The sequence below is a fragment of the Carassius carassius genome, chromosome 16 (assembly GCF_963082965.1).
Source record: "Carassius carassius chromosome 16, fCarCar2.1, whole genome shotgun sequence".
NCBI lineage: Eukaryota > Metazoa > Chordata > Actinopteri > Cypriniformes > Cyprinidae > Carassius > Carassius carassius.
In genome coordinates, this window is record NC_081770.1 from 11602759 (window position 1) to 11613449 (window position 10691).

A 10691-nucleotide genomic window follows, 5' to 3' on the forward strand; every position below is an offset into this window, starting at 1 on the left:
ATTGTTGTGTTCAGTGGTGAATGTGAGTGCTGTGACTCTCTCCTGGTACAGAGGAAACAGTTTATTGTCCAGCATCAGTGTGTCTGATCTCAGCAGAAGTCTTTCTTTACATCTGGAGTGTCTGGATGATTTCTACAGCTGTGTGGTGAACAATCCCATCAGAAACCAGACTCAACATCTCAACACTGAACTCTGTCAGACATGTTCAGGTATGTCTGTGACTATACATATATATATATATATATATATATATATATATATATATATATATATGTTCACATTAATTTGCACCAATGACTGTCTCCTTCACGTCTTCCAGATGTAAGTTGGATAGCGCTGATTTCTGCTCCTGGGTCTCTGTTGATCATAGCTGCAGTCGGGATCTTCTTCATCTGCAGGAAACACAGAAAAACAGACCAAGAAGGCAAATATCGAATACCTTCCCCTTTTATTATATCTAACTCTCAGACATCATTTCATTTAGTGTTTTCTTTCTGAAATCATAGCTGAAACAGTTGAGAGTGGTGCAGAGATCACTTACGCGGATCCAATATTCTACAAATGAAAAGCACTGAAATCGGTCGGTGAGTTAATTTCTGTGTATGGTGTGTGTCTGGATTATTGGACTCAGATTAAGGAGTGTTTTTAATGATTTACAAACACAGCACCACTAATGACATTTGTCGAATGACTTTCATATATAGCTTATTTCCAAGATAAAGCATTTGGGATAAAGATTTTTTTGTTTTTTTACTGGCTTGCTCTTATTTGTGGATATTTTGAAAGCAAGATCTGGCATCATGAGTCAAGACATAGCCACCTCGTTCCCTGTTATTTCTTGCTCCCCCAGATACAGAGAGAGACGTGACTCTGATCTGCATTTAAACACGCAATTTAATCATTAACTAGTTGTTTGGTTCCATACACACTGCATAGAATTTTTAAGCTCATTTTAAGTTAATTTGGTTTTTAGAATGCGATTGTCACTCCCGTAAATTACTGAACTGTATGTGTACAGGTTACGCACTAGAACAGGGACGGTCACAGTCCTGCAGAGTTTCACAAAAACTCAAAAAACGAGAAAGCTACTGCCTGTGTTAAATTAAATGAAAATAGCTAGAGAGCTAAAAAAAAAAAAAAAACTTTTTAACAAGAATGATTGTATAGACATGGGTTACATTTTATAGTCTTCATGGAAAAAATACATAAGTGAAAATGCATTTGTGTTTTCTTTCAGAGGTGTAAAGAGCAGATAATGAGGTGAACGCTGGATTCTCGAGACACTGACCAACTCTTGATCAAACTGGCATTCTGTTTTTGGTTTAGTAACTTTTTACACCCTGATCACATTATTATTATTATTATTTTTTTTTTTTTTTTTTTTTGTGCATTTAAATATATGCACATTAAAAAGTTAACAAAAGTGATTTCTTGCGAAGGGTTTTCCCAGTTTAAACTGGATTTCATTGAGGTATAGTCATACAGATTTCATTCTTACTCATTTTGGAGTCCTGAAGTGGAAAAATGCATTGATTGTGAATTGAGAAGCTGAGAAGAAAAATGAGACAATCACACGGTCGCAAAAATAAAAGTGTGAACTTCAGTCCTTTCAGCTCATATTCCATTCTGCTCTTAGTTTGATCTTTAATCTCTCATCACAACTATTTTAACTCATTGTTGTATTCATGTTTAACCTTGTGATACAGGATTAGAAATATATATAGCCTAGGCAAAATATTAGAGACAACACGATTTTCAAATATATTTTCCCAAACTATTTATGTGTTCTCACTGCCTGATCCTGTTTTTGATTTGAATTCATATTTGGTCTGATCATCATGACTAGGAGCTCCTGTGAAAACCTCTATATTGTGTGTCTGATCAGGAAATGTCAACAGACTTATAACAGCTCACTTTCCTTATTGAACTCTGACCAAATGCCTTTAATGTCAATCATAGTGATAGTAATTACAATCATTTCTTTGTTCATCTGAGATGGGTTCATGAAATGGTCTCCTCCCAGTAAAATATATGCAAATAAAATACATTCAATACTTACTTTCTTTTTTCAGCTTTTTCATGGTGTTTTCATACAATACTGTTTTCATATGATGTTGTACAGCAACATGACTCTCCTGATGCAGGTGATGTTGCTTTAGCTCCCTCTTGTGACTGTATTTTGATGACAGCACGTGAAATATACCAGCCTGGACGTGGTAAGTTAGTTTCTTAAACATTGCAAGGAGTGAAAGTGAAAGTCTTAACATTTGCCAAGTATGGTAACCCAAAACTTAGAATTGGTGCTCTGCATTTAACCCATCCAAGTGCACACACACAGCAGTGAGAACACACACCCAGAGCAGTGGGCAGCTATAGATCCAGCACCCGGGGAGCAACTTGGGGTTCAGTGCCTTGCTCAAGGGCACTCCAGTCATGGGTACTGAGGGTGGAAGAGAGCGCTGTTCATTCACTCCCTCCCACCTACAACTCCTGCCAGCACCGAGACTCAAACCAGCGACCTTTGTGTTACAGGTCCAACTCTCTAAACATTAGGTAACAGAAGTGTAAAGCAACAGAATTCACAGAATTGACAGGTGGACTGTCAATTCTGTTACATAGGCCTACTGTCAGCATTGTTACTCTACTTTGGTACGTAACACAGTCTGACAGAAACAGAATTGACAAATTTATTTTTATAAAATAAATTTTGCCCAAAGCTCCACTTGCAAGCATACATGCAAAGAGAAATGCATAAATGGAACCATTATTAAAAGACTTTTGAATAACCCTCTGTGTGATCAGTGATGAAATCTGTTTTCATTTTAATATTGTCGTGACACTTGACCTTTTACAAAACTCTTGGTGTTAGAACTTTTTAGAAAATATTTTCTCCCAGAGTCCCGGGTTATCCCTTGGTACAGGGCGATGCTGCCACCTTGCCAACTGGGAAGAAATGAAAGCTGGGTGCAGCATTAGCAAATGCAAAGGCTGCCCTCAGAAACTGGGACATAGTAGGGCACGTCCAACAGGGTAGTGGAGGCAGTGAAGGACAACACCCACACAGGAAAAGGCTACTCCAGCCGAGCGCCATCCCATGGTGGTGATGGAGTTACGACACTAGGAGGAAGCAGCCAGACATGCCAGAGCAGAGAAAATGTTATCATAAGAGCCACACATGACATTCTGGCCTATCCAGCTAATCTACATCTCTGGCTTTGGAGAGACCCAGTGTGTCCCCAGTGAGCAGGGCTCACTAATTAAACCCCCTGACCAAGATGAAGCCTCAAAACCCACTCAAGACAAATACACATACATTTCAGTGGTTCAGATTTTATCAGAGAGGGAGAGTGACATCATTTCCGGTGTCTTACATAGTTGTGGGAGATGATTCCAGCAAATTAAAGGCATGGTATGGTAAACTTTTTAATGTTAATATAGAATTACAATTGCCTTCTACACTGTAAAATCTAATAAGTTGGGCTTACTTAAAAAAAGCATGCAAACTGATTGCCTTGAAAAAACTAAGTAAAGTGAAATAGGAATAGTATGTTGTACTGACAAATGCTTAGTTAGTATAGTTAACTTACACAAGAGTTCTAGTAACTAAAAAAGAACTGTAGGGGGTACTTGATCCTTTCATTTAGGTTTACTCATGACTTAGTATAGCTACTCACTGACTCCCAGAATGCATTGCGCAGAATAAATTATGCAGTTGCTTAGTTTTAAAGTTGTTGTTTTTATTTGCCAATTTTATTTGCTGTCTTGTGTCAGCAGTAGCACAACAAAAAGAGCAAATAAAATCTCTATTGTTACAATTAATGAAAATAAATTTAATTTAATTGTTACCATTGTTGTGATTCACGTGATGAATGTCTAAGTCTGTGTGTGACTTCAGCATTTTAACACTCACTATTTAAGGATTATATACAAAGCATATCAATATATAAATGAAAAATAAGATCTCAAAAACGTTATTATTAAACACACACATAAAAATGCTTTAATTAAAAAATAGGTCATTTTATAAAAGCAACCTATTTATTACTTTTCTTTGATATCAAATAACTCTGATTTCATGATGCATTTCTCCATTAATAGAGAGAAATTTATAGTAACATAAATGAAGTTTCAAGTGCCCAACTAAAGGGAATGCTAATCACTATAATGGTGAGCTAAAAAAAAAAAGGCAATTAGCAACATATTAGAGCACTGCTGCCTCTCACTGGTTTATTAATGTCATTGGTTCCTTTGTGGCTACTTGAATATTTTAAGTAAGTGTCACTCAAAACAGTAAGTAAATTGTTTTATTTGCCTTGATAGTAGCTGAAACTTAATAAAACCTAGTAAGTATAACGACTAAGTAAAGATAACTAATTAAATCTAAGTAAGGTAAACTATTGGATTTTACAGTGTAGGGGATTTGTAGGCCGTCTATGAGCAGAATTAGACACATGTGCTTATAGTTTAGGTGCCTGATCCGCTCTGAGAAGTTAGAACTGTTTGTCTTGATTGCATTTATTTCACAGCAGCTGCCTATTTTTACAATCAAGGTGAGATTGTCTCAAAACAATCCTAATAATATTATATAAAGGTCAATACATCACATCTCAATACCATATAAAATACAAAGGTTTGTGTGATGGGGACTGAATGCAAGTTGCCTTAAAGTGTTGATAAATGACGACAACATCCACTGCTTTTCATTATGTTAATAAGACAACTGTATATTGCTTCAATATTTATATTCACTACAGGCACTTTAACTTAGAAAAATTGTTTTAGAGACTAACCAAGCTTACCGGTGGAGTACAAATAAAACAGTCTGTGAAATGAGAAGATGCAGTCACAAAAATAAACCGTTCTTCTGTTTGTATTCCACACTGCTCAAAAAAACAACAACTACGAAAATTTTTGCATTACCAATATTTTATTGTTGTTGCAAATGCAAGTGCATCCAGATCATGTTTTAGCCACTCAGAAGCATTTGGTAACAACAGAGTAACCGTTACACAACAGAATATCAGAAGTTAATGAGATTTAAAATAAAAACCTTTCACATACAGTACACGTGTATTTGATTAGAATTTGTAAAACAAACAGCCATTACCAACTAAATAGAATGCAGTAATGATCTGACAGAAAGATCAAATAAGCAGATACATTCAGCTAAGTAGGTTTATTTAGCATGTAGAAATAGGCCTAAAAAAGAAAAAGAATAATCAAGTGTATAACTAAAACACTGCACATATTAAACAAATATGAATTAATTCTAATAAAAGATCCAAAAGAGATTCAGTCAAGAGCAGAGAGTGATTTTCTTCTTGCCTTTTGTTGTTTGTTCTACATTAATGATAAGAGGCAAGTAAATGATGCTGCTGTCCACTTAATACGTGTTGCGGCTGTGCTTATTTAACATCTCGCGCATTCCACTCTTTATTTTCTCATTCATGCATGTTTCTTTAACACTCTTAGGTCATGTGTATATAACCTTTTAGTGCTGCATGGATTTATTTATGTATCTTACATATTTTAACCCTTTAACGTGTACGATCACACCGGTGTGATCAGTCTTGGCTGACCCGGTATAGATCAACTAAAACAGTCGATATAAAAGTGTTTAAAGTACCAAATATATTTACTTGTACATATTTCAGAATCTGAATATCAGATATTTTTGAATAAAACAGGAAAAATTAAATAAAAGCGATCCATGTGTCGCCATGGAAACAATAAGGTGATACATTCTAAAATAACGGTCGCCTAATGGTGTGTTCACTCCTGATGCGAATGAAGCATTAAGCGTGAGTGCTTTACATGTTAAATCAGTGCAAAGATGCGAATAGACAACCTGCGGCGCGAAATAAGTGTTTCGGGCATTTTGATGCGTGAAATGCGCAATTTGAAAAATCTGAACTTTGGCGAAATTTTGCGCGTTAACCAATCAGGAGCTTGTTCTAGTAGCGATGTGATTACGATTAGCGAGTGGAGAGGAAAATCCGAAACAACAATGGAGGACAAACTTATCATCGATGAATACCAGGAGCTGTATGATACTTCTTCATACTTTTACAGAAACAGGAATAAAAAGGATCTCGCTGGGAAGAAATAAAGACCAAAAGATAACCTGTTAGATTTACCCAAAACAAATTATATTTTATGTTAGAACCACCAAAGAGACATCAGAGCCAGCGGCACATATCAGAAGGTCTAGCCGAGTTGAGAGTGCTCTCGGCGGATACATGAGCACTGAGCTCTCGCTGATCGCATGGAGCTGATTGTCCCAGAAATCGGCAAACCAAATTTTTAAATAGGCACTGTCTTTATAAATAAACCGCAGATTTTGGTTTAAAACAACTACATCCTCGTCTGTAATTCTTTTAAAACTACATTTCATGACACGATAACAGTAAAATTTTGAAAATTGTCTGAATAAATGGTGGTTATTGCTAACCTTGAATCAACAAACAGAACTAACAATTATTGCTACATGTGTGACTGCATCATATAATAACTATTAATGAATAATATTGATAGTTCATCGTCTAGCTGACTACGTCTTGTATTATTATTATTATTTTTTATTTTTTCTAAAATCCTGTCACATGTGCACAAACTACTAGCTACTACTAAATATTGTAGAAACATAATTTTCTGTAAAGTTGCTTTGTAACGATTTGTATTGTAAAAAGCGATATACAAATAAACTTGAATTGAATTGGTTGAAATCACAATGCTGTGTGAACTCAACTGGCAGAAGCCCCTCCCATGATGTGAATTCACGTCTGTTGTGAAGTTGATTTCATGCACAAATGAAGCAAATTTCACACGCGAATTAAACGAATAAACTCAAAATGTTCAAGCATCCATTTGCGCAAGTCACGACGAAAGAAACGCACGCTGGTGGCTCAGATAGAATACTTTAAACTCACGTGCAAAAGGGTTAAAATATGTAAGACTTGTTTTTTAAATATCCAAAAAACACTAGAACAGTGTTATATATTTTGTTTACTTGTGTACAGAAACTATCCCACATGTTTCCAATAATGTTTAAATCTAGAGAAATAAAGAAAGTTTAGAGAAATAAAAAACTAGTATTACAAGGCTGTCATACAGGGGCGTAGGCAGCGGAGGGCCTGAGGGGCACAGGCAGAGGCCCGCCCTGATGACAGGCCGAGTTGAATTATAACATCTCAAATAACCAACTAAATAAAATGTGTGTTTGCATAATTCTTGATGAGTTTGACTGACAGCAGTATTAGCCAATTATTTTACAGGCTGTTTTGGGCAAGTCCTGCATGTAAATTCTTCACCCATTCAGTTTGACTGTAATTTGTAGCTGTGTGTTAGAAATTGCCACAGTGTCTGGTATGTGTTTCCCTGGGTGTTCACTAGTGGTCTCACTTCCCCATAGTCACCCCACTGCTGGCACTACATTTCCCACGAGCCTTTGTCCCATTCATCACTGTTAATTGCACACCTGGTATTGCACTCAGCTGTCTTCACTTTCACCGTCATCACCTGTCCATATAAACCAGCCTGTCTCATTATGTTTCATGGAGTCCTTATTTTCGGTCACCCGGCTTTCTCGTGTTCCCTGTGTTTTCTTGGTTCTTGTTTTGGACTGATTTATGGTTATGACCTCTTGCCTGTTTTTGGATATTGATACACTCTGACCCGACATGAAAGTGAAGATAGCTGAGTGCAATAACAGGTGTGCAATTAACAGTGATGAATGGGACAAAGGCTCATGGGAAATGTAGTGCCTGCAGTGGGGTGACTATGGGGAAGTGAGACCTCTAGTGGACACCCCTGGGAAACACAGACCAGACACTGTGACAGAAATGAAAACAGCATCAATGTATAATTCTGTAGGAGAAGTCTTTTAAAAACTTGCACTGATGAGGGTGAAAGCCTGTCCATCAGTCTGCAATAACAGTGAGACAGTTCCACGTGCGAACCTGTTAATTCTGTGAAGCAGTGAAACACTACTGTCAGGCCAATTATGAATGACATTTGAGCTCACTCAGTGTTTAGGCCCGTATACATTTTGTGACTGACGCCAGCAATTAACTGCACCGGTTTCCTTATTTGAAGACCAACAATTTAGTTATATCTAATTTGGCCTTTTCAATTAATGAAGGCCTGTTACATTCTTCTAAATATTAGGCCTATTCATATTATTAAGTTACTTTTATTCTTGAATTAATATTACAAGTATTTTGCCCCACAATAATTTCATAGTGCATCACCGCAAAACTGATGCGCTGCGAGGTAAAGATTAGGCTAGATTACTCTTCATTGAAAATGTTTTTTTTTTTAAGCTTTCAAAACAGGTTAATTAATCATAAGCCTATAATCATAGGCGTCGATTTCGGGGGGGGACGGGGGGGACGTGTCCCCCCCAGATTTCGTCATGAGTCATTTTGTACCCACCACTTTTTTTTTTTTTTTTAAAACCTCGAGTTCTGCTGCTGCGCTGGCTACAAGCTTTTCTGTTCATTAAAACTGCAACAACTGTAACATTGGGATACGTTCTAGGTTGGGGGAGGGGGAGTCATCGTGTCACTGTTATTATTTTCTCTATATGCCGGTTTCAACGGCAACAACATAAACAAACGTTACAGCGCATGCGCGCTTTTGCGGACCTAACTTAACTTCCGGTAGACTTCCAAATAGAATCAATAACATCAGCCAAGTCCCTCTAGAGTAGATATTTTTGATAACAAACAAAATATGTTTGCTGCATGGATCAGGCGGACTTAATGAGAATGCAAATCCATTCTTTGCCAATAGGAGATGTTTTAAAGCATAGACATAAAGCGCGAGAAATGGAGGTTTCCCCAGTAACAGCTGTAAACAAAGTACGCTCACACACGCTGCTTTATCAGGCAAATAACATGCAAGTCTTCCTTCAGAAATACAGCGATATAAAAAACACCTGTGCCTCGTTTTGATATTTAAACATGTAAATGTAAGGGATTATTATTATTAAACGTGCAGTACATAACGTTACTCATGTTTATTCAGCGAAGCCTTTTTGAAAATCGATCAGTTTTAAAATTGTGGTGAGTTTCCAAAAATAAATAAATGTATGGGAAACACATCCCGCAGCACAACCACCTGAGCCCTCAGTCTACTCATCGCCTTGACTTTAACCGCGATTGTAGAAGGCACTGCAGCCAGACCGATATACACAACACAGACCGGAAGTTAACTTAGGTCCAGGCGCGTGCGCCCGATGAAACCGTCTATATGACTATCGCGCTTCTTTTTTTTAAAGAATGTTTTTCAAATGAGTTGACAGTTTGGAATGGACAGTGAACGAGCGGGAACGAGGCTACCTAGTCTTTGCTGGGATTGGCCAGAATTTCTGGCGAATGTATCATAGACGAGCAAGTCATTTAGCCTTCATACAATATCACAAGGTTGCATCCTAGTGCCATGGACTATACCATATCAAAGTGATAACTTGTAGAACAAATGGATGTTGTTGTACACACAGCAAGGGTCTGCAGACCATTGACACAAAGGTAAGACGCGATAACTTATGTTTATTAAGATTTGCTGGTATTATGGCTAGGTCTTGTGCATTTGCACACAAGGGATCGGCTGTTTTAATTCTTCTCTTGCAATTAATGTTACGTTAGACTTCCTTAGCCACCAACTTAATTAGCTAGTTACGGCTTGCGTTCATACAGCAAGTGTTGGGGGAGATGATTGTTGAGTAGTCAGTATCTTGTTTAATTATTGCTTGAATCTATTGCTGAATTCTGAAATAGTTGTGATGATGATGATGATGATGATGAGGAATGGATCAAGTTTTAGTCAAAATGCCTGATGTAGATTGGATGGATGCATGTTGTTGTGAATTGAGAGCAGTCAGATAATGGTGTGATAGTCAATAGTGTTCATCTGTGCTACACTATTTTTGCTTTTTCAATCTTGATAAAATTTGTAGTGCTTAAGTTGTGTTGTGTGTAGATATGGTAAATTGTACTGGGAATTAAATCAAATTATTACATGGCTTGGTTGAATTCCACTGTAGAATGAAGTCTGTTATTTCTTGATAATAACACCGTTGCCATGAAAAACAGAGCGTTGGTATGGACGCGGCAGGATTCTAATCGTAGAGACGGAACTATTTTCTTTAGCGGAAGCAATACAATCGTGTTTAAATCAATAAACTCTTTTTTAAATCAATATTTTGTGTCAAATTATTGATTTATTTGGTGGGTAGCCATGTAATAAGCGGGATAATGTAGAGCGAGGCCCGATTTTGGGTTAGATTTTTTTCCCCGTTTTCAGTGGTTATAACAAAGCAACATGAAAGAGAAATTTGGTAATCATTGTTTAGGTACATTAAACCACGTCATGGCCATGTCATATTGTCAACATGGTACTTATATGATGATATGAAGCAGATTAGTGGGTCATATATCATATGTCTAATGCTTTGTACGGCTTTCTTCTTCATAAAACGAGTCGGACATCATCACATTTTTGTATACATTTTTATTTATTTACATTAATAAGATACAGGACGTCTTTCAAAACATGACCTGCGCGAAAGAGAAAAAAAAAATGCATCATTGTACCCACCACTTCTGAAAATGCACTTCTGAATGCGTCTCTGTCCCCACCACATTTCAAACCAAACTGACGCCCATGCCTATAATTAAAACTAATACTGC

The 10691-nt window shown here is 37.0% G+C and overlaps 1 long non-coding RNA gene across 1 annotated transcript; it reads left to right on the forward strand.

Moving 5' to 3' along the window:
• The first annotated feature begins 503 nt into the window (after nt 1-503).
• On the forward strand, nt 504-1548 carry LOC132160360 (uncharacterized). The gene is made up of 2 exons (XR_009437983.1): nt 504-584; nt 1238-1548. It is a non-coding gene; the product is annotated as an uncharacterized LOC132160360 (long non-coding RNA).
• Nucleotides 1549-10691: the final 9143 nt, after the last annotated feature.